Here is a 23,425-nt window from a genome sequence, read left to right as displayed (position 1 = left end):
CACTCACAAATCTTGTCCCTTGCACTTTTCCTATAAGCATACCTTAGAAAACTATCTACTGGACCATAAGGAAATATTTTATTTATTCTACAAATTCATTTTTACATAAATGTATATGGTATTTTAAAAACAAAAAGCAATTTTCTAAAAATCAATTGAAAAATCCAAAGAAAAATCTTCAGGTAGGTGGCTCGTTGGTCTAGGGGTATGATTCTCGCTTAGGGTGCGAGAGGCCCCGGGTTCAAATCCCAGACGAGCCCAAATTTTCAGATTCTTTGAAATGTTTCCATTATCTTATTGTAGTCAATTTCCAGAGTGAATTTCAACTGAATGTTGTTTTTTCAAAACTCTCAAAATAGATTGTATTTACAAATTTGCACAATTGAATTTGTTTTTTCTCAAACTGCTAAAATTATTTGTAAGTACTTATCTGCACACAGCATGTGACATGTCTTGGGTTTTATCCATCAGAAAAACTCTGCTGGGCATCATAAAACTTTGCACAGCAATTTTCAAGCAAGTATACTTAGAAAAATTATTGACTATTAGGAAATATTTTATTTATGCTAATATTTCCTCCTTGTACACATTAGTGACTGCTTTAAAATAATATAATTTTCACATAAAATTGGTTAAGATATCAAATAAAACATGCTTACTTGATGATTCTAAGATTTTCGTTTTGGGCGCGACAGGTCCCTGGTTCAATTCCCTGATGAGCCCCTCTCTTTCTTTTTACGGTGCATCTCATGGTTTATATATATCTGATTTTCTCAATTGGCTAAGTCAATAGCATCAACTGAGTTTTGTTTTTGCCATACTCCCAATAGAATTTGTACATACTTATGAATCTTGCCTTCATCATTTTCCTATTGCCTTTCTTCTATTTATGCATGATTTGCACATAGCTTTTTACAAGTCTTGGGGTTTATCGATCAGACAAGTCCAAACTCTGTCGCCATTTTTATATCTTGTCACTGCACTTTCCAAATAAGCACACATAGAAAACTATCAATAGAATCTTACGAAAACATTTTAGTTGTACTACAAATAAGAGCATACTTATTAAAATTTAAACCATATTGTGGTATATCAGGAAAACTGCAGGTTCCCTTCTGTCTAGATAGCTTTGAATGTTTTAAAAGAATAGTCTCACTTTGAAACACAAAAAGTTCAAAAATGAAATTGCAAGGTTTCTTTTGCCTTTCTTCTGTGTCTGGAAGCATGATTTCTACATTGCATATGACAAGTCTTTAGCTTCGTCCATGAGAGAAGTCCAAACTCTGTAGGCACTCACAAATCTTGTCCCTGCACTTTTCCTATATGCATACCTTAGAAAACTATCTACTGGACCATAAGGAAATATTTTATTTATTCTACAAATTCATTTTTACATAAATGTATATGGTGTTTTAAAAACAAAAAGCTATTTTCTAAAAATCAATTGAAAAATCCAAAGAAAAATCTTCAGGTAGGTGGCTCGTTGGTCTAGGGGTATGATTCTCGCTTAGGGTGCGAGAGGCCCCGGGTTCAAATCCCAGACGAGCCCAAATTTTCAGATTCTTTGAAATGTTTCCATTATCTTATTGTAGTCAATTTCCAGAGTGAATTTCAACTGAATGTTGTTTTTTCAAAACTCTCAAAATAGATTGTATTTACAAATTTGCACAATTGAATTTTGTTTTTTCTCAAACTGCTAAAATTATTTGTAAGTACTTATCTGCACACAGCATGTGACATGTCTTGGGTTTTATCCATCAGAAAAACTCTGCTGGGCATCATAAAACTTTGCACAGCAATTTTCAAGCAAGTATACTTAGAAAATTATTGACTATTAGGAAATATTTTATTTATGCTAATATTTCCTCCTTGTACACATTAGTGACTGCTTTAAAATAATATAATTTTCACATAAAATTGGTTAAGATATCAAATAAAACATGCTTACTTGATGATTCTAAGATTTTCGTTTTGGGCACGACAGGTCCCTGGTTCAATTCCCTGATGAGCCCTCTCTTTCTTTTTACGGTGCATCTCATGTTTATATATATCTGATTTTCTCAATTGGCTAAGTCAATAGCATCAACTGAGTTTTGTTTTTGCCATACTCCCAATAGAATTTGTACATACTTATGAATCTTGCCTTCATCATTTTCCTATTGCCTTTCTTCTATTTATGCATGATTTGCACATAGCTTTTTACAAGTCTTGGGGTTTATCGATCAGACAAGTCCAAACTCTGTCGCCATTTTTATATCTTGTCACTGCACTTTCCAAATAAGCACACATAGAAAACTATCAATAGAATCTTACGAAAACATTTTAGTTGTACTACAAATAAGAGCATACTTATTAAAATTTAAACCATATTGTGGTATGTCAGGAAAACTGCAGGTTCCCTTCTGTCTAGATAGCTTTGAATGTTTTAAAGAATAGTCTCACTTTGAAACACAAAAAGTTCAAAAATGAAATTGCAAGGTTTTCTTTTGCCTTTCTTCTGTGTCTGGAAGCATGATTTCTACATTGCATATGACAAGTCTTTAGCTTCGTCCATGAGAGAAGTCCAAACTCTGTAGGCACTCACAAATCTTGTCCCTGCACTTTTCCTATATGCATACCTTAGAAAACTATCTACTGGACCATAAGGAAATATTTTATTTATTCTACAAATTCATTTTTACATAAATGTATATGGTGTTTTAAAAACAAAAAGCAATTTTCTAAAAATCAATTGAAAAATCCAAAGAAAAATCTTTAGGTAGGTGGCTCGTTGGTCTAGGGGTATGATTCTCGCTTAGGGTGCGAGAGGTCCCGGGTTCAAATCCCGGGCGAGCCCAAATTTTCAGATTCTTTGAAATGGTTCTATTATCTTATTGTAGTCAATTTCCTGAGTGAATTTCAACTGAATGTTGTTTTTTCAAAACTCTCAAAATAGATTGTATTTAATAATTTGCACAATTGAATTTTGTTTTTTGTCAAACTGCTAAAATTATTTGTAATTACTTATCTGCACACAGTATGTGACATGTCTTGGGTTTTATCCATCAGAAAAACTCTGCTGGGCATCATAAAACTTTGCACAGCAATTTTCAAGCAAGTATACTTAGAAAATTATTGACTATTAGGAAATATTTTATTTATACTAATATTTCCTCCTTGTACACATTAGTGACTGCTTTAAAATAATATAATTTTCACATAAAATTGGTTAAGATATCAAATAAAACATGCTTACTTGATGATTCTATGATTTTCGTTTTGGGCACGACAGGTCCCTGGTTCAATTCCCTGACGAGCCCTCTCTTTCTTTTTACGGTGCATCTCATGGTTTATATATATCTGATTTTCTCAATTGGCTAAGTCAATAGCATCAACTGAGTTTTGTTTTTGCCATACTCCCAATAGAATTTGTACATACTTATGAATCTTGCCTTCATCATTTTCCTATTGCCTTTCTTCTATTTATGCATGATTTACACATAGCTTTTTACAAGTCTTGGGTTTTATCGATCAGACAAGTCCAAACTCTGTCGCCATTTTTATATCTTGTCACTGCACTTTCCAAATAAGCACACATAGAAAACTATCAATAGAATCTTACGAAAACATTTTAGTTGTTCTACAAATAAGAGCATACTTATTAAAATTTCAACCGTATTGTGGTATATCAGGAAAACTGCAGGTTCCCTTCTGTCTAGATAGCTTTGAATGTTTTAAAAGAATAGTCACACTTTGAAACACAAAAAGTTAAAAAATGAAATTGCAAGGTTTTCTTTTGCCTTTCTTCTGTGTCTGGAAGCATGATTTGTACATTGCATATGACAAGTCTTTAGCTTCGTCCATGAGAGAAGTCCAAACTCTGTAGGCACTCACAAATCTTGTCCCTGCACTTTTCCTATAAGCATACCTTAGAAAACTATCTACTGGACCATAAGGAAATATTTTATTTATTCTACAAATTCATTTTTACATAAATGTATATGGTATTTTAAAAACAAAAAGCAATTTTCTAAAAATCAATTGAAAAATCCAAAGAAAAATCTTCAGGTAGGTGGCTCGTTGGTCTAGGGGTATGATTCTCGCTTAGGGTGCGAGAGGCCCCGGGTTCAAATCCCAGACGAGCCCAAATTTTCAGATTCTTTGAAATGTTTCCATTATCTTATTGTAGTCAATTTCCAGAGTGAATTTCAACTGAATGTTGTTTTTTCAAAACTCTCAAAATAGATTGTATTTACAAATTTGCACAATTGAATTTTGTTTTTTCTCAAACTGCTAAAATTATTTGTAAGTACTTATCTGCACACAGCATGTGACATGTCTTGGGTTTTATCCATCAGAAAAACTCTGCTGGGCATCATAAAACTTTGCACAGCAATTTTCAAGCAAGTATACTTAGAAAATTATTGACTATTAGGAAATATTTTATTTATGCTAATATTTCCTCCTTGTACACATTAGTGACTGCTTTAAAATAATATAATTTTCACATAAAATTGGTTAAGATATCAAATAAAACATGCTTACTTGATGATTCTAAGATTTTCGTTTTGGGCGCGACAGGTCCCTGGTTCAATTCCCTGATGAGCCCTCTCTTTCTTTTTACGGTGCATCTCATGGTTTATATATATCTGATTTTCTCAATTGGCTAAGTCAATAGCATCAACTGAGTTTTGTTTTTGCCATACTCCCAATAGAATTTGTACATACTTATGAATCTTGCCTTCATCATTTTCCTATTGCCTTTCTTCTATTTATGCATGATTTGCACATAGCTTTTTACAAGTCTTGGGGTTTATCGATCAGACAAGTCCAAACTCTGTCGCCATTTTTATATCTTGTCACTGCACTTTCCAAATAAGCACACATAGAAAACTATCAATAGAATCTTACGAAAACATTTTAGTTGTACTACAAATAAGAGCATACTTATTAAAATTTAAACCATATTGTGGTATATCAGGAAAACTGCAGGTTCCCTTCTGTCTAGATAGCTTTGAATGTTTTAAAAGAATAGTCTCACTTTGAAACACAAAAAGTTCAAAAATGAAATTGCAAGGTTTTCTTTTGCCTTTCTTCTGTGTCTGGAAGCATGATTTCTACATTGCATATGACAAGTCTTTAGCTTCGTCCATGAGAGAAGTCCAAACTCTGTAGGCACTCACAAATCTTGTCCCTGCACTTTTCCTATATGCATACCTTAGAAAACTATCTACTGGACCATAAGGAAATATTTTATTTATTCTACAAATTCATTTTTACATAAATGTATATGGTGTTTTAAAAACAAAAAGCTATTTTCTAAAAATCAATTGAAAAATCCAAAGAAAAATCTTCAGGTAGGTGGCTCGTTGGTCTAGGGGTATGATTCTCGCTTAGGGTGCGAGAGGCCCCGGGTTCAAATCCCAGACGAGCCCAAATTTTCAGATTCTTTGAAATGTTTCCATTATCTTATTGTAGTCAATTTCCAGAGTGAATTTCAACTGAATGTTGTTTTTTCAAAACTCTCAAAATAGATTGTATTTACAAATTTGCACAATTGAATTTTGTTTTTTCTCAAACTGCTAAAATTATTTGTAAGTACTTATCTGCACACAGCATGTGACATGTCTTGGGTTTTATCCATCAGAAAAACTCTGCTGGGCATCATAAAACTTTGCACAGCAATTTTCAAGCAAGTATACTTAGAAAATTATTGACTATTAGGAAATATTTTATTTATGCTAATATTTCCTCCTTGTACACATTAGTGACTGCTTTAAAATAATATAATTTTCACATAAAATTGGTTAAGATATCAAATAAAACATGCTTACTTGATGATTCTAAGATTTTCGTTTTGGGCACGACAGGTCCCTGGTTCAATTCCCTGATGAGCCCTCTCTTTCTTTTTACGGTGCATCTCATGGTTTATATATATCTGATTTTCTCAATTGGCTAAGTCAATAGCATCAACTGAGTTTTGTTTTTGCCATACTCCCAATAGAATTTGTACATACTTATGAATCTTGCCTTCATCATTTTCCTATTGCCTTTCTTCTATTTATGCATGATTTGCACATAGCTTTTTACAAGTCTTGGGGTTTATCGATCAGACAAGTCCAAACTCTGTCGCCATTTTTATATCTTGTCACTGCACTTTCCAAATAAGCACACATAGAAAACTATCAATAGAATCTTACGAAAACATTTTAGTTGTACTACAAATAAGAGCATACTTATTAAAATTTAAACCATATTGTGGTATGTCAGGAAAACTGCAGGTTCCCTTCTGTCTAGATAGCTTTGAATGTTTTAAAAGAATAGTCTCACTTTGAAACACAAAAAGTTCAAAAATGAAATTGCAAGGTTTTCTTTTGCCTTTCTTCTGTGTCTGGAAGCATGATTTCTACATTGCATATGACAAGTCTTTAGCTTCGTCCATGAGAGAAGTCCAAACTCTGTAGGCACTCACAAATCTTGTCCCTGCACTTTTCCTATATGCATACCTTAGAAAACTATCTACTGGACCATAAGGAAATATTTTATTTATTCTACAAATTCATTTTTACATAAATGTATATGGTGTTTTAAAAACAAAAAGCAATTTTCTAAAAATCAATTGAAAAATCCAAAGAAAAATCTTTAGGTAGGTGGCTCGTTGGTCTAGGGGTATGATTCTCGCTTAGGGTGCGAGAGGTCCCGGGTTCAAATCCCGGGCGAGCCCAAATTTTCAGATTCTTTGAAATGGTTCTATTATCTTATTGTAGTCAATTTCCTGAGTGAATTTCAACTGAATGTTGTTTTTTCAAAACTCTCAAAATAGATTGTATTTAATAATTTGCACAATTGAATTTTGTTTTTTGTCAAACTGCTAAAATTATTTGTAATTACTTATCTGCACACAGTATGTGACATGTCTTGGGTTTTATCCATCAGAAAAACTCTGCTGGGCATCATAAAACTTTGCACAGCAATTTTCAAGCAAGTATACTTAGAAAATTATTGACTATTAGGAAATATTTTATTTATACTAATATTTCCTCCTTGTACACATTAGTGACTGCTTTAAAATAATATAATTTTCACATAAAATTGGTTAAGATATCAAATAAAACATGCTTACTTGATGATTCTATGATTTTCGTTTTGGGCGCGACAGGTCCCTGGTTCAATTCCCTGACGAGCCCTCTCTTTCTTTTTACGGTGCATCTCATGGTTTATATATATCTGATTTTCTCAATTGGCTAAGTCAATAGCATCAACTGAGTTTTGTTTTTGCCATACTCCCAATAGAATTTGTACATACTTATGAATCTTGCCTTCATCATTTTCCTATTGCCTTTCTTCTATTTATGCATGATTTACACATAGCTTTTTACAAGTCTTGGGTTTTATCGATCAGACAAGTCCAAACTCTGTCGCCATTTTTATATCTTGTCACTGCACTTTCCAAATAAGCACACATAGAAAACTATCAATAGAATCTTACGAAAACATTTTAGTTGTTCTACAAATAAGAGCATACTTATTAAAATTTCAACCGTATTGTGGTATATCAGGAAAACTGCAGGTTCCCTTCTGTCTAGATAGCTTTGAATGTTTTAAAAGAATAGTCACACTTTGAAACACAAAAAGTTAAAAAATGAAATTGCAAGGTTTTCTTTTGCCTTTCTTCTGTGTCTGGAAGCATGATTTGTACATTGCATATGACAAGTCTTTAGCTTCGTCCATGAGAGAAGTCCAAACTCTGTAGGCACTCACAAATCTTGTCCCTGCACTTTTCCTATAAGCATACCTTAGAAAACTATCTACTGGACCATAAGGAAATATTTTATTTATTCTACAAATTCATTTTTACATAAATGTATATGGTATTTTAAAAACAAAAAGCAATTTTCTAAAAATCAATTGAAAAATCCAAAGAAAAATCTTCAGGTAGGTGGCTCGTTGGTCTAGGGGTATGATTCTCGCTTAGGGTGCGAGAGGCCCCGGGTTCAAATCCCAGACGAGCCCAAATTTTCAGATTCTTTGAAATGTTTCCATTATCTTATTGTAGTCAATTTCCAGAGTGAATTTCAACTGAATGTTGTTTTTTCAAAACTCTCAAAATAGATTGTATTTACAAATTTGCACAATTGAATTTTGTTTTTTCTCAAACTGCTAAAATTATTTGTAAGTACTTATCTGCACACAGCATGTGACATGTCTTGGGTTTTATCCATCAGAAAAACTCTGCTGGGCATCATAAAACTTTGCACAGCAATTTTCAAGCAAGTATACTTAGAAAATTATTGACTATTAGGAAATATTTTATTTATGCTAATATTTCCTCCTTGTACACATTAGTGACTGCTTTAAAATAATATAATTTTCACATAAAATTGGTTAAGATATCAAATAAAACATGCTTACTTGATGATTCTAAGATTTTCGTTTTGGGCGCGACAGGTCCCTGGTTCAATTCCCTGATGAGCCCTCTCTTTCTTTTTACGGTGCATCTCATGGTTTATATATATCTGATTTTCTCAATTGGCTAAGTCAATAGCATCAACTGAGTTTTGTTTTTGCCATACTCCCAATAGAATTTGTACATACTTATGAATCTTGCCTTCATCATTTTCCTATTGCCTTTCTTCTATTTATGCATGATTTGCACATAGCTTTTTACAAGTCTTGGGGTTTATCGATCAGACAAGTCCAAACTCTGTCGCCATTTTTATATCTTGTCACTGCACTTTCCAAATAAGCACACATAGAAAACTATCAATAGAATCTTACGAAAACATTTTAGTTGTACTACAAATAAGAGCATACTTATTAAAATTTAAACCATATTGTGGTATATCAGGAAAACTGCAGGTTCCCTTCTGTCTAGATAGCTTTGAATGTTTTAAAAGAATAGTCTCACTTTGAAACACAAAAAGTTCAAAAATGAAATTGCAAGGTTTTCTTTTGCCTTTCTTCTGTGTCTGGAAGCATGATTTCTACATTGCATATGACAAGTCTTTAGCTTCGTCCATGAGAGAAGTCCAAACTCTGTAGGCACTCACAAATCTTGTCCCTGCACTTTTCCTATATGCATACCTTAGAAAACTATCTACTGGACCATAAGGAAATATTTTATTTATTCTACAAATTCATTTTTACATAAATGTATATGGTGTTTTAAAAACAAAAAGCTATTTTCTAAAAATCAATTGAAAAATCCAAAGAAAAATCTTCAGGTAGGTGGCTCGTTGGTCTAGGGGTATGATTCTCGCTTAGGGTGCGAGAGGCCCCGGGTTCAAATCCCAGACGAGCCCAAATTTCAGATTCTTTGAAATGTTTCCATTATCTTATTGTAGTCAATTTCCAGAGTGAATTTCAACTGAATGTTGTTTTTTCAAAACTCTCAAAATAGATTGTATTTACAAATTTGCACAATTGAATTTTGTTTTTTCTCAAACTGCTAAAATTATTTGTAAGTACTTATCTGCACACAGCATGTGACATGTCTTGGGTTTTATCCATCAGAAAAACTCTGCTGGGCATCATAAAACTTTGCACAGCAATTTTCAAGCAAGTATACTTAGAAAATTATTGACTATTAGGAAATATTTTATTTATGCTAATATTTCCTCCTTGTACACATTAGTGACTGCTTTAAAATAATATAATTTTCACATAAAATTGGTTAAGATATCAAATAAAACATGCTTACTTGATGATTCTAAGATTTTCGTTTTGGGCACGACAGGTCCCTGGTTCAATTCCCTGATGAGCCCTCTCTTTCTTTTTACGGTGCATCTCATGGTTTATATATATCTGATTTTCTCAATTGGCTAAGTCAATAGCATCAACTGAGTTTTGTTTTTGCCATACTCCCAATAGAATTTGTACATACTTATGAATCTTGCCTTCATCATTTTCCTATTGCCTTTCTTCTATTTATGCATGATTTGCACATAGCTTTTTACAAGTCTTGGGGTTTATCGATCAGACAAGTCCAAACTCTGTCGCCATTTTTATATCTTGTCACTGCACTTTCCAAATAAGCACACATAGAAAACTATCAATAGAATCTTACGAAAACATTTTAGTTGTACTACAAATAAGAGCATACTTATTAAAATTTAAACCATATTGTGGTATGTCAGGAAAACTGCAGGTTCCCTTCTGTCTAGATAGCTTTGAATGTTTTAAAAGAATAGTCTCACTTTGAAACACAAAAAGTTCAAAAATGAAATTGCAAGGTTTTCTTTTGCCTTTCTTCTGTGTCTGGAAGCATGATTTCTACATTGCATATGACAAGTCTTTAGCTTCGTCCATGAGAGAAGTCCAAACTCTGTAGGCACTCACAAATCTTGTCCCTGCACTTTTCCTATATGCATACCTTAGAAAACTATCTACTGGACCATAAGGAAATATTTTATTTATTCTACAAATTCATTTTTACATAAATGTATATAGTGTTTTAAAAACAAAAAGCTATTTTCTAAAAATCAATTGAAAAATCCAAAGAAAAATCTTCAGGTAGGTGGCTCGTTGGTCTAGGGGTATGATTCTCGCTTAGGGTGCGAGAGGCCCCGGGTTCAAATCCCAGACGAGCCCAAATTTTCAGATTCTTTGAAATGTTTCCATTATCTTATTGTAGTCAATTTCCAGAGTGAATTTCAACTGAATGTTGTTTTTTCAAAACTCTCAAAATAGATTGTATTTACAAATTTGCACAATTGAATTTTGTTTTTTCTCAAACTGCTAAAATTATTTGTAAGTACTTATCTGCACACAGCATGTGACATGTCTTGGGTTTTATCCATCAGAAAAACTCTGCTGGGCATCATAAAACTTTGCACAGCAATTTTCAAGCAAGTATACTTAGAAAATTATTGACTATTAGGAAATATTTTATTTATGCTAATATTTCCTCCTTGTACACATTAGTGACTGCTTTAAAATAATATAATTTTCACATAAAATTGGTTAAGATATCAAATAAAACATGCTTACTTGATGATTCTAAGATTTTCGTTTTGGGCACGACAGGTCCCTGGTTCAATTCCCTGATGAGCCCTCTCTTTCTTTTTACGGTGCATCTCATGGTTTATATATATCTGATTTTCTCAATTGGCTAAGTCAATAGCATCAACTGAGTTTTGTTTTTGCCATACTCCCAATAGAATTTGTACATACTTATGAATCTTGCCTTCATCATTTTCCTATTGCCTTTCTTCTATTTATGCATGATTTACACATAGCTTTTTACAAGTCTTGGGTTTTATCGATCAGACAAGTCCAAACTCTGTCGCCATTTTTATATCTTGTCACTGCACTTTCCAAATAAGCACACATAGAAAACTATCAATAGAATCTTACGAAAACATTTTAGTTGTTCTACAAATAAGAGCATACTTATTAAAATTTCAACCGTATTGTGGTATATCAGGAAAACTGCAGGTTCCCTTCTGTCTAGATAGCTTTGAATGTTTTAAAAGAATAGTCTCACTTTGAAACACAAAAAGTTAAAAAATGAAATTGCAAGGTTTTCTTTTGCCTTTCTTCTGTGTCTGGAAGCATGATTTGTACATTGCATATGACAAGTCTTTAGCTTCATCCATGAGAGAAGTCCAAAGTCTGTAGGCACTCACAAATCTTGTCCCTGCACTTTTCCTATATGCATACCTTAGAAAACTATCTACTGGACCATAAGGAAATATTTTATTTATTCTACAAATTATTTTTTACATAAATGTATATGGTGTTTTAAAAACAAAAAGCAATTTTCTAAAAATCAATTGAAAAATCCAAAGAAAAATCTTTAGGTAGGTGGCTCGTTGGTCTAGGGGTATGATTCTCGCTTAGGGTGCGAGAGGCCCCGGGTTCAAATCCCAGACGAGCCCAAATTTTCAGATTCTTTGAAATGTTTCCATTATCTTATTGTAGTCAATTTCCAGAGTGAATTTCAACTGAATGTTGTTTTTTCAAAACTCTCAAAATAGATTGTATTTACAAATTTGCACAATTGAATTTTGTTTTTTCTCAAACTGCTAAAATTATTTGTAAGTACTTATCTGCACACAGCATGTGACATGTCTTGGGTTTTATCCATCAGAAAAACTCTGCTGGGCATCATAAAACTTTGCACAGCAATTTTCAAGCAAGTATACTTAGAAAATTATTGACTATTAGGAAATATTTTATTTATGCTAATATTTCCTCCTTGTACACATTAGTGACTGCTTTAAAATAATATAATTTTCACATAAAATTGGTTAAGATATCAAATAAAACATGCTTACTTGATGATTCTATGATTTTCGTTTTGGGCGCGACAGGTCCCTGGTTCAATTCCCTGATGAGCCCTCTCTTTCTTTTTACGGTGCATCTCATGGTTTATATATATCTGATTTTCTCAATTGGCTAAGTCAATAGCATCAACTGAGTTTTGTTTTTGCCATACTCCCAATAGAATTTGTACATACTTATGAATCTTGCCTTCATCATTTTCCTATTGCCTTTCTTCTATTTATGCATGATTTGCACATAGCTTTTTACAAGTCTTGGGTTTTATCGATCAGACAAGTCCAAACTCTGTCGCCATTTTTATATCTTGTCACTGCACTTTCCAAATAAGCACACATAGAAAACTATCAATAGAATCTTACGAAAACATTTTAGTTGTACTACAAATAAGAGCATACTTATTAAAATTTAAACCATATTGTGGTATATCAGGAAAACTGCAGGTTCCCTTCTGTCTAGATAGCTTTGAATGTTTTAAAAGAATAGTCTCACTTTGAAACACAAAAAGTTCAAAAATGAAATTGCAAGGTTTTCTTTTGCCTTTCTTCTGTGTCTGGAAGCATGATTTGTACATTGCATATGACAAGTCTTTAGCTTCGTCCATGAGAGAAGTCCAAACTCTGTAGGCACTCACAAATCTTGTCCCTGCACTTTTCCTATATGCATACCTTAGAAAACTATCTACTGGACCATAAGGAAATATTTTATTTATTCTACAAATTCATTTTTACATAAATGTATATGGTGTTTTAAAAACAAAAAGCTATTTTCTAAAAATCAATTGAAAAATCCAAAGAAAAATCTTCAGGTAGGTGGCTCATTGGTCTAGGGGTATGATTCTCGCTTAGGGTGCGAGAGGTCCCGGGTTTAAATCCCAGACGAGCCCAGATTTTCAGATTCTTTGAAATGATTCCATTATCTTATTGTAGTCAATTTCCAGAGTGAATTTCAACTGAATGTTGTTTTTTCAAAACTCTCAAAATAGATTGTATTTACAAATTTGCACAATTGAATTTTGTTTTTTCTCAAACTGCTAAAATTATTTGTAAGTACTTATCTGCACACAGCATGTGACATGTCTTGGGTTTTATCCATCAGAAAAACTCTGCTGGGCATCATAAAACTTTGCACAGCAATTTTCAAGCAAGTATACTTAGATAATTATTGACTATTAGGAAATATTTTATTTATGCTAATATTTCCTCCTTGTACACATTAGTGACTGCTTTAAAATAATATAATTTTCACATAAAATTGGTTAAGATATCAAATAAAACATGCTTACTTGATGATTCTAAGATTTTCGTTTTGGGCACGACAGGTCCCTGGTTCAATTCCCTGATGAGCCCTCTCTTTCTTTTTACGGTGCATCTCATGGTTTATATATATCTGATTTTCTCAATTGGCTAAGTCAATAGCATCAACTGAGTTTTGTTTTTGCCATACTCCCAATAGAATTTGTACATACTTATGAATCTTGCCTTCATCATTTTCCTATTGCCTTTCTTCTATTTATGCATGATTTACACATAGCTTTTTACAAGTCTTGGGTTTTATCGATCAGACAAGTCCAAACTCTGTCGCCATTTTTATATCTTGTCACTGCACTTTCCAAATAAGCACACATAGAAAACTATCAATAGAATCTTACGAAAACATTTTAGTTGTTCTACAAATAAGAGCATACTTATTAAAATTTCAACCGTATTGTGGTATATCAGGAAAACTGCAGGTTCCCTTCTGTCTAGATAGCTTTGAATGTTTTAAAAGAATAGTCTCACTTTGAAACACAAAAAGTTAAAAAATGAAATTGCAAGGTTTTCTTTTGCCTTTCTTCTGTGTCTGGAAGCATGATTTGTACATTGCATATGACAAGTCTTTAGCTTCATCCATGAGAGAAGTCCAAACTCTGTAGGCACTCACAAATCTTGTCCCTGCACTTTTCCTATATGCATACCTTAGAAAACTATCTACTGGACCATAAGGAAATATTTTATTTATTCTACAAATTATTTTTTACATAAATGTATATGGTGTTTTAAAAACAAAAAGCTATTTTCTAAAAATCAATTGAAAAATCCAAAGAAAAATCTTTAGGTAGGTGGCTCATTGGTCTAGGGGTATGATTCTCGCATAGGGTGCGAGAGGTCCCGGGTTCAAATCCTGGGCGAGCCCAAATTTTCAGATTCTTTGAAATGGTTCTATTATCTTATTGTAGTCAATTTCCTGAGTGAATTTCAACTGAATGTTGTTTTTTCAAAACTCTCAAAATAGATTGTATTTACTAATTTGCACAATTGAATTTTGTTTTTTGTCAAACTGCTAAAATTATTTGTAATTACTTATCTGCACACAGTATGTGACATGTCTTGGGTTTTATCCATCAGAAAAACTCTGCTGGGCATCATAAAACTTTGCACAGCAATTTTCAAGCAAGTATACTTAGAAAATTATTGACTATTAGGAAATATTTTATTTATACTAATATTTCCTCCTTGTACACATTAGTGACTGCTTTAAAATAATATAATTTTCACATAAAATTGGTTAAGATATCAAATAAAACATGCTTACTTGATGATTCTATGATTTTCGTTTTGGGCGCGACAGGTCCCTGGTTCAATTCCCTGACGAGCCCTCTCTTTCTTTTTACGGTGCATCTCATGGTTTATATATATCTGATTTTCTCAATTGGCTAAGTCAATAGCATCAACTGAGTTTTGTTTTTGCCATACTCCCAATAGAATTTGTACATACTTATGAATCTTGCCTTCATCATTTTCCTATTGCCTTTCTTCTATTTATGCATGATTTACACATAGCTTTTTACAAGTCTTGGGTTTTATCGATCAGACAAGTCCAAACTCTGTCGCCATTTTTATATCTTGTCACTGCACTTTCCAAATAAGCACACATAGAAAACTATCAATAGAATCTTACGAAAACATTTTAGTTGTTCTACAAATAAGAGCATACTTATTAAAATTTCAACCGTATTGTGGTATATCAGGAAAACTGCAGGTTCCCTTCTGTCTAGATAGCTTTGAATGTTTTAAAAGAATAGTCACACTTTGAAACACAAAAAGTTAAAAAATGAAATTGCAAGGTTTTCTTTTGCCTTTCTTCTGTGTCTGGAAGCATGATTTGTACATTGCATATGACAAGTCTTTAGCTTCGTCCATGAGAGAAGTCCAAACTCTGTAGGCACTCACAAATCTTGTCCCTGCACTTTTCCTATAAGCATACCTTAGAAAACTATCTACTGGACCATAAGGAAATATTTTATTTATTCTACAAATTCATTTTTACATAAATGTATATGGTATTTTAAAAACAAAAAGCAATTTTCTAAAAATCAATTGAAAAATCCAAAGAAAAATCTTCAGGTAGGTGGCTCGTTGGTCTAGGGGTATGATTCTCGCTTAGGGTGCGAGAGGCCCCGGGTTCAAATCCCAGACGAGCCCAAATTTTCAGATTCTTTGAAATGTTTCCATTATCTTATTGTAGTCAATTTCCAGAGTGAATTTCAACTGAATGTTGTTTTTTCAAAACTCTCAAAATAGATTGTATTTACAAATTTGCACAATTTAATTTTGTTTTTTCTCAAACTGCTAAAATTATTTGTAAGTACTTATCTGCACACAGCATGTGACATGTCTTGGGTTTTATCCATCAGAAAAACTCTGCTGGGCATCATAAAACTTTGCACAGCAATTTTCAAGCAAGTATACTTAGAAAATTATTGACTATTAGGAAATATTTTATTTATGCTAATATTTCCTCCTTGTACACATTAGTGACTGCTTTAAAATAATATAATTTTCACATAAAATTGGTTAAGATATCAAATAAAACATGCTTACTTGATGATTCTAAGATTTTCGTTTTGGGCGCGACAGGTCCCTGGTTCAATTCCCTGATGAGCCCTCTCTTTCTTTTTACGGTGCATCTCATGGTTTATATATATCTGATTTTCTCAATTGGCTAAGTCAATAGCATCAACTGAGTTTTGTTTTTGCCATACTCCCAATAGAATTTGTACATACTTATGAATCTTGCCTTCATCATTTTCCTATTGCCTTTCTTCTATTTATGCATGATTTGCACATAGCTTTTTACAAGTCTTGGGGTTTATCGATCAGACAAGTCCAAACTCTGTCGCCATTTTTATATCTTGTCACTGCACTTTCCAAATAAGCACACATAGAAAACTATCAATAGAATCTTACGAAAACATTTTAGTTGTACTACAAATAAGAGCATACTTATTAAAATTTAAACCATATTGTGGTATATCAGGAAAACTGCAGGTTCCCTTCTGTCTAGATAGCTTTGAATGTTTTAAAAGAATAGTCTCACTTTGAAACACAAAAAGTTCAAAAATGAAATTGCAAGGTTTTCTTTTGCCTTTCTTCTGTGTCTGGAAGCATGATTTCTACATTGCATATGACAAGTCTTTAGCTTCGTCCATGAGAGAAGTCCAAACTCTGTAGGCACTCACAAATCTTGTCCCTGCACTTTTCCTATATGCATACCTTAGAAAACTATCTACTGGACCATAAGGAAATATTTTATTTATTCTACAAATTCATTTTTACATAAATGTATATGGTGTTTTAAAAACAAAAAGCTATTTTCTAAAAATCAATTGAAAAATCCAAAGAAAAATCTTCAGGTAGGTGGCTCGTTGGTCTAGGGGTATGATTCTCGCTTAGGGTGCGAGAGGCCCCGGGTTCAAATCCCAGACGAGCCCAAATTTTCAGATTCTTTGAAATGTTTCCATTATCTTATTGTAGTCAATTTCCAGAGTGAATTTCAACTGAATGTTGTTTTTTCAAAACTCTCAAAATAGATTGTATTTACAAATTTGCACAATTGAATTTTGTTTTTTCTCAAACTGCTAAAATTATTTGTAAGTACTTATCTGCACACAGCATGTGACATGTCTTGGGTTTTATCCATCAGAAAAACTCTGCTGGGCATCATAAAACTTTGCACAGCAATTTTCAAGCAAGTATACTTAGAAAATTATTGACTATTAGGAAATATTTTATTTATGCTAATATTTCCTCCTTGTACACATTAGTGACTGCTTTAAAATAATATAATTTTCACATAAAATTGGTTAAGATATCAAATAAAACATGCTTACTTGATGATTCTAAGATTTTCGTTTTGGGCACGACAGGTCCCTGGTTCAATTCCCTGATGAGCCCTCTCTTTCTTTTTACGGTGCATCTCATGGTTTATATATATCTGATTTTCTCAATTGGCTAAGTCAATAGCATCAACTGAGTTTTGTTTTTGCCATACTCCCAATAGAATTTGTACATACTTATGAATCTTGCCTTCATCATTTTCCTATTGCCTTTCTTCTATTTATGCATGATTTACACATAGCTTTTTACAAGTCTTGGGTTTTATCGATCAGACAAGTCCAAACTCTGTCGCCATTTTTATATCTTGTCACTGCACTTTCCAAATAAGCACACATAGAAAACTATCAATAGAATCTTACGAAAACATTTTAGTTGTTCTACAAATAAGAGCATACTTATTAAAATTTCAACCGTATTGTGGTATATCAGGAAAACTGCAGGTTCCCTTCTGTCTAGATAGCTTTGAATGTTTTAAAAGAATAGTCTCACTTTGAAACACAAAAAGTTAAAAAATGAAATTGCAAGGTTTTCTTTTGCCTTTCTTCTGTGTCTGGAAGCATGATTTGTACATTGCATATGACAAGTCTTTAGCTTCATCCATGAGAGAAGTCCAAAGTCTGTAGGCACTCACAAATCTTGTCCCTGCACTTTTCCTATATGCATACCTTAGAAAACTATCTACTGGACCATAAGGAAATATTTTATTTATTCTACAAATTATTTTTTACATAAATGTATATGGTGTTTTAAAAACAAAAAGCAATTTTCTAAAAATCAATTGAAAAATCCAAAGAAAAATCTTTAGGTAGGTGGCTCGTTGGTCTAGGGGTATGATTCTCGCTTAGGGTGCGAGAGGCCCCGGGTTCAAATCCCAGACGAGCCCAAATTTTCAGATTCTTTGAAATGTTTCCATTATCTTATTGTAGTCAATTTCCAGAGTGAATTTCAACTGAATGTTGTTTTTTCAAAACTCTCAAAATAGATTGTATTTACAAATTTGCACAATTGAATTTTGTTTTTTCTCAAACTGCTAAAATTATTTGTAAGTACTTATCTGCACACAGCATGTGACATGTCTTGGGTTTTATCCATCAGAAAAACTCTGCTGGGCATCATAAAACTTTGCACAGCAATTTTCAAGCAAGTATACTTAGAAAATTATTGACTATTAGGAAATATTTTATTTATGCTAATATTTCCTCCTTGTACACATTAGTGACTGCTTTAAAATAATATAATTTTCACATAAAATTGGTTAAGATATCAAATAAAACATGCTTACTTGATGATTCTAAGATTTTCGTTTTGGGCGCGACAGGTCCCTGGTTCAATTCCCTGATGAGCCCTCTCTTTCTTTTTACGGTGCATCTCATGGTTTATATATATCTGATTTTCTCAATTGGCTAAGTCAATAGCATCAACTGAGTTTTGTTTTTGCCATACTCCCAATAGAATTTGTACATACTTATGAATCTTGCCTTCATCATTTTCCTATTGCCTTTCTTCTATTTATGCATGATTTGCACATAGCTTTTTACAAGTCTTGGGTTTTATCGATCAGACAAGTCCAAACTCTGTCGCCATTTTTATATCTTGTCACTGCACTTTCCAAATAAGCACACATAGAAAACTATCAATAGAATCTTACGAAAACATTTTAGTTGTACTACAAATAAGAGCATACTTATTAAAATTTAAACCATATTGTGGTATATCAGGAAAACTGCAGGTTCCCTTCTGTCTAGATAGCTTTGAATGTTTTAAAAGAATAGTCTCACTTTGAAACACAAAAAGTTCAAAAATGAAATTGCAAGGTTTTCTTTTGCCTTTCTTCTGTGTCTGGAAGCATGATTTGTACATTGCATATGACAAGTCTTTAGCTTCGTCCATGAGAGAAGTCCAAACTCTGTAGGCACTCACAAATCTTGTCCCTGCACTTTTCCTATATGCATACCTTAGAAAACTATCTACTGGACCATAAGGAAATATTTTATTTATTCTACAAATTCATTTTTACATAAATGTATATGGTGTTTTAAAAACAAAAAGCTATTTTCTAAAAATCAATTGAAAAATCCAAAGAAAAATCTTCAGGTAGGTGGCTCATTCGTCTAGGGGTATGATTCTCGCTTAGGGTGCGAGAGGTCCCGGGTTTAAATCCCAGACGAGCCCAGATTTTCAGATTCTTTGAAATGATTCCATTATCTTATTGTAGTCAATTTCCAGAGTGAATTTCAACTGAATGTTGTTTTTTCAAAACTCTCAAAATAGATTGTATTTACAAATTTGCACAATTGAATTTTGTTTTTTCTCAAACTGCTAAAATTATTTGTAAGTACTTATCTGCACACAGCATGTGACATGTCTTGGGTTTTATCCATCAGAAAAACTCTGCTGGGCATCATAAAACTTTGCACAGCAATTTTCAAGCAAGTATACTTAGATAATTATTGACTATTAGGAAATATTTTATTTATGCTAATATTTCCTCCTTGTACACATTAGTGACTGCTTTAAAATAATATAATTTTCACATAAAATTGGTTAAGATATCAAATAAAACATGCTTACTTGATGATTCTAAGATTTTCGTTTTGGGCACGACAGGTCCCTGGTTCAATTCCCTGATGAGCCCTCTCTTTCTTTTTACGGTGCATCTCATGGTTTATATATATCTGATTTTCTCAATTGGCTAAGTCAATAGCATCAACTGAGTTTTGTTTTTGCCATACTCCCAATAGAATTTGTACATACTTATGAATCTTGCCTTCATCATTTTCCTATTGCCTTTCTTCTATTTATGCATGATTTACACATAGCTTTTTACAAGTCTTGGGTTTTATCGATCAGACAAGTCCAAACTCTGTCGCCATTTTTATATCTTGTCACTGCACTTTCCAAATAAGCACACATAGAAAACTATCAATAGAATCTTACGAAAACATTTTAGTTGTTCTACAAATAAGAGCATACTTATTAAAATTTCAACCGTATTGTGGTATATCAGGAAAACTGCAGGTTCCCTTCTGTCTAGATAGCTTTGAATGTTTTAAAAGAATAGTCTCACTTTGAAACACAAAAAGTTAAAAAATGAAATTGCAAGGTTTTCTTTTGCCTTTCTTCTGTGTCTGGAAGCATGATTTGTACATTGCATATGACAAGTCTTTAGCTTCATCCATGAGAGAAGTCCAAACTCTGTAGGCACTCACAAATCTTGTCCCTGCACTTTTCCTATATGCATACCTTAGAAAACTATCTACTGGACCATAAGGAAATATTTTATTTATTCTACAAATTATTTTTTACATAAATGTATATGGTGTTTTAAAAACAAAAAGCTATTTTCTAAAAATCAATTGAAAAATCCAAAGAAAAATCTTTAGGTAGGTGGCTCATTGGTCTAGGGGTATGATTCTCGCATAGGGTGCGAGAGGTCCCGGGTTCAAATCCTGGGCGAGCCCAAATTTTCAGATTCTTTGAAATGGTTCTATTATCTTATTGTAGTCAATTTCCTGAGTGAATTTCAACTGAATGTTGTTTTTTCAAAACTCTCAAAATAGATTGTATTTACTAATTTGCACAATTGAATTTTGTTTTTTGTCAAACTGCTAAAATTATTTGTAATTACTTATCTGCACACAGTATGTGACATGTCTTGGGTTTTATCCATCAGAAAAACTCTGCTGGGCATCATAAAACTTTGCACAGCAATTTTCAAGCAAGTATACTTAGAAAATTATTGACTATTAGGAAATATTTTATTTATACTAATATTTCCTCCTTGTACACATTAGTGACTGCTTTAAAATAATATAATTTTCACATAAAATTGGTTAAGATATCAAATAAAACATGCTTACTTGATGATTCTATGATTTTCGTTTTGGGCGCGACAGGTCCCTGGTTCAATTCCCTGACGAGCCCTCTCTTTCTTTTTACGGTGCATCTCATGGTTTATATATATCTGATTTTCTCAATTGGCTAAGTCAATAGCATCAACTGAGTTTTGTTTTTGCCATACTCCCAATAGAATTTGTACATACTTATGAATCTTGCCTTCATCATTTTCCTATTGCCTTTCTTCTATTTATGCATGATTTACACATAGCTTTTTACAAGTCTTGGGTTTTATCGATCAGACAAGTCCAAACTCTGTCGCCATTTTTATATCTTGTCACTGCACTTTCCAAATAAGCACACATAGAAAACTATCAATAGAATCTTACGAAAACATTTTAGTTGTTCTACAAATAAGAGCATACTTATTAAAATTTCAACCGTATTGTGGTATATCAGGAAAACTGCAGGTTCCCTTCTGTCTAGATAGCTTTGAATGTTTTAAAAGAATAGTCACACTTTGAAACACAAAAAGTTAAAAAATGAAATTGCAAGGTTTTCTTTTGCCTTTCTTCTGTGTCTGGAAGCATGATTTGTACATTGCATATGACAAGTCTTTAGCTTCGTCCATGAGAGAAGTCCAAACTCTGTAGGCACTCACAAATCTTGTCCCTGCACTTTTCCTATAAGCATACCTTAGAAAACTATCTACTGGACCATAAGGAAATATTTTATTTATTCTACAAATTCATTTTTACATAAATGTATATGGTGTTTTAAAAACAAAAAGCAATTTTCTAAAAATCAATTGAAAAATCCAAAGAAAAATCTTCAGGTAGGTGGCTCGTTGGTCTAGGGGTATGATTCTCGCTTAGGGTGCGAGAGGCCCCGGGTTCAAATCCCAGACGAGCCCAAATTTTCAGATTCTTTGAAATGTTTCCATTATCTTATTGTAGTCAATTTCCAGAGTGAATTTCAACTGAATGTTGTTTTTTCAAAACTCTCAAAATAGATTGTATTTACAAATTTGCACAATTGAATTTTGTTTTTTCTCAAACTGCTAAAATTATTTGTAAGTACTTATCTGCACACAGCATGTGACATGTCTTGGGTTTTATCCATCAGAAAAACTCTGCTGGGCATCATAAAACTTTGCACAGCAATTTTCAAGCAAGTATACTTAGAAAATTATTGACTATTAGGAAATATTTTATTTATGCTAATATTTCCTCCTTGTACACATTAGTGACTGCTTTAAAATAATATAATTTTCACATAAAATTGGTTAAGATATCAAATAAAACATGCTTACTTGATGATTCTAAGATTTTCGTTTTGGGCGCGACAGGTCCCTGGTTCAATTCCCTGATGAGCCCTCTCTTTCTTTTTACGGTGCATCTCATGGTTTATATATATCTGATTTTCTCAATTGGCTAAGTCAATAGCATCAACTGAGTTTTGTTTTTGCCATACTCCCAATAGAATTTGTACATACTTATGAATCTTGCCTTCATCATTTTCCTATTGCCTTTCTTCTATTTATGCATGATTTGCACATAGCTTTTTACAAGTCTTGGGTTTTATCGATCAGACAAGTCCAAACTCTGTCGCCATTTTTATATCTTGTCACTGCACTTTCCAAATAAGCACACATAGAAAACTATCAATAGAATCTTACGAAAACATTTTAGTTGTACTACAAATAAGAGCATACTTATTAAAATTTCAACCGTATTGTGGTATATCAGGAAAACTGCAGGTTCCCTTCTGTCTAGATAGCTTTGAATGTTTTAAAAGAATAGTCTCACTTTGAAACACAAAAAGTTCAAAAATGAAATTGCAAGGTTTTCTTTTGCCTTTCTTCTGTGTCTGGAAGCATGATTTGTACATTACATATGACAAGTCTTTAGCTTCGTCCATGAGAGAAGTCCAAACTCTGTAGGCACTCACATATCTTGTCCCTGCACTTTTCCTATATGCATACCTTAGAAAACTATCTACTGGACCATAAGGAAATATTTTATTTATTCTACAAATTCATTTTTACATAAATGTATATGGTGTTTTAAAAACAAAAAGCTATTTTCTAAAAATCAATTGAAAAATCCAAAGAAAAATCTTCAGGTAGGTGGCTCATTGGTCTAGGGTTATGATTCTCGCTTAGGGTG

The 23,425-nt window shown here is 32.7% G+C and overlaps 14 non-coding genes across 14 annotated transcripts; all 14 read left to right on the top strand.

The window, feature by feature from the left end:
• Positions 1 to 188: 188 nt before the first annotated feature.
• Positions 189 to 260, top strand: TRNAP-AGG (transfer RNA proline (anticodon AGG)). Its single transcript has one exon. It is a non-coding gene; the product is annotated as a tRNA-Pro (tRNA).
• A 1,217-nt stretch (positions 261 to 1,477) lies between these two features.
• Positions 1,478 to 1,549, top strand: TRNAP-AGG (transfer RNA proline (anticodon AGG)). The gene has a single exon. It is a non-coding gene; the product is annotated as a tRNA-Pro (tRNA).
• Positions 1,550 to 2,764: 1,215 nt separating this feature from the next.
• On the top strand, positions 2,765 to 2,836 carry TRNAP-AGG (transfer RNA proline (anticodon AGG)). The gene has a single exon. It is a non-coding gene; the product is annotated as a tRNA-Pro (tRNA).
• Positions 2,837 to 4,053: 1,217 nt separating this feature from the next.
• On the top strand, positions 4,054 to 4,125 carry TRNAP-AGG (transfer RNA proline (anticodon AGG)). The gene has a single exon. It is a non-coding gene; the product is annotated as a tRNA-Pro (tRNA).
• Positions 4,126 to 5,342: 1,217 nt separating this feature from the next.
• On the top strand, positions 5,343 to 5,414 carry TRNAP-AGG (transfer RNA proline (anticodon AGG)). The gene has a single exon. It is a non-coding gene; the product is annotated as a tRNA-Pro (tRNA).
• Positions 5,415 to 6,631: 1,217 nt separating this feature from the next.
• Positions 6,632 to 6,703, top strand: TRNAP-AGG (transfer RNA proline (anticodon AGG)). Its single transcript has one exon. It is a non-coding gene; the product is annotated as a tRNA-Pro (tRNA).
• A 1,217-nt stretch (positions 6,704 to 7,920) lies between these two features.
• TRNAP-AGG (transfer RNA proline (anticodon AGG)) lies at positions 7,921 to 7,992 on the top strand. Its single transcript has one exon. It is a non-coding gene; the product is annotated as a tRNA-Pro (tRNA).
• Positions 7,993 to 9,209: 1,217 nt separating this feature from the next.
• On the top strand, positions 9,210 to 9,281 carry TRNAP-AGG (transfer RNA proline (anticodon AGG)). Its single transcript has one exon. It is a non-coding gene; the product is annotated as a tRNA-Pro (tRNA).
• Positions 9,282 to 10,497: 1,216 nt separating this feature from the next.
• On the top strand, positions 10,498 to 10,569 carry TRNAP-AGG (transfer RNA proline (anticodon AGG)). Its single transcript has one exon. It is a non-coding gene; the product is annotated as a tRNA-Pro (tRNA).
• A 1,217-nt stretch (positions 10,570 to 11,786) lies between these two features.
• TRNAP-AGG (transfer RNA proline (anticodon AGG)) lies at positions 11,787 to 11,858 on the top strand. Its single transcript has one exon. It is a non-coding gene; the product is annotated as a tRNA-Pro (tRNA).
• A 3,795-nt stretch (positions 11,859 to 15,653) lies between these two features.
• TRNAP-AGG (transfer RNA proline (anticodon AGG)) lies at positions 15,654 to 15,725 on the top strand. The gene has a single exon. It is a non-coding gene; the product is annotated as a tRNA-Pro (tRNA).
• A 1,217-nt stretch (positions 15,726 to 16,942) lies between these two features.
• Positions 16,943 to 17,014, top strand: TRNAP-AGG (transfer RNA proline (anticodon AGG)). Its single transcript has one exon. It is a non-coding gene; the product is annotated as a tRNA-Pro (tRNA).
• A 1,217-nt stretch (positions 17,015 to 18,231) lies between these two features.
• On the top strand, positions 18,232 to 18,303 carry TRNAP-AGG (transfer RNA proline (anticodon AGG)). The gene has a single exon. It is a non-coding gene; the product is annotated as a tRNA-Pro (tRNA).
• A 3,795-nt stretch (positions 18,304 to 22,098) lies between these two features.
• TRNAP-AGG (transfer RNA proline (anticodon AGG)) lies at positions 22,099 to 22,170 on the top strand. The gene has a single exon. It is a non-coding gene; the product is annotated as a tRNA-Pro (tRNA).
• The last annotated feature ends 1,255 nt before the right edge of the window (positions 22,171 to 23,425 follow it).

Source organism: Taudactylus pleione, unplaced genomic scaffold (assembly GCF_031769625.1).
Source record: "Taudactylus pleione unplaced genomic scaffold, aTauple2 ptg000192l, whole genome shotgun sequence".
In the NCBI taxonomy this organism is placed as follows: Eukaryota; Metazoa; Chordata; class Amphibia; order Anura; family Myobatrachidae; genus Taudactylus; species Taudactylus pleione.
This window is presented reverse-complemented; position numbering and strand designations above follow the sequence as displayed.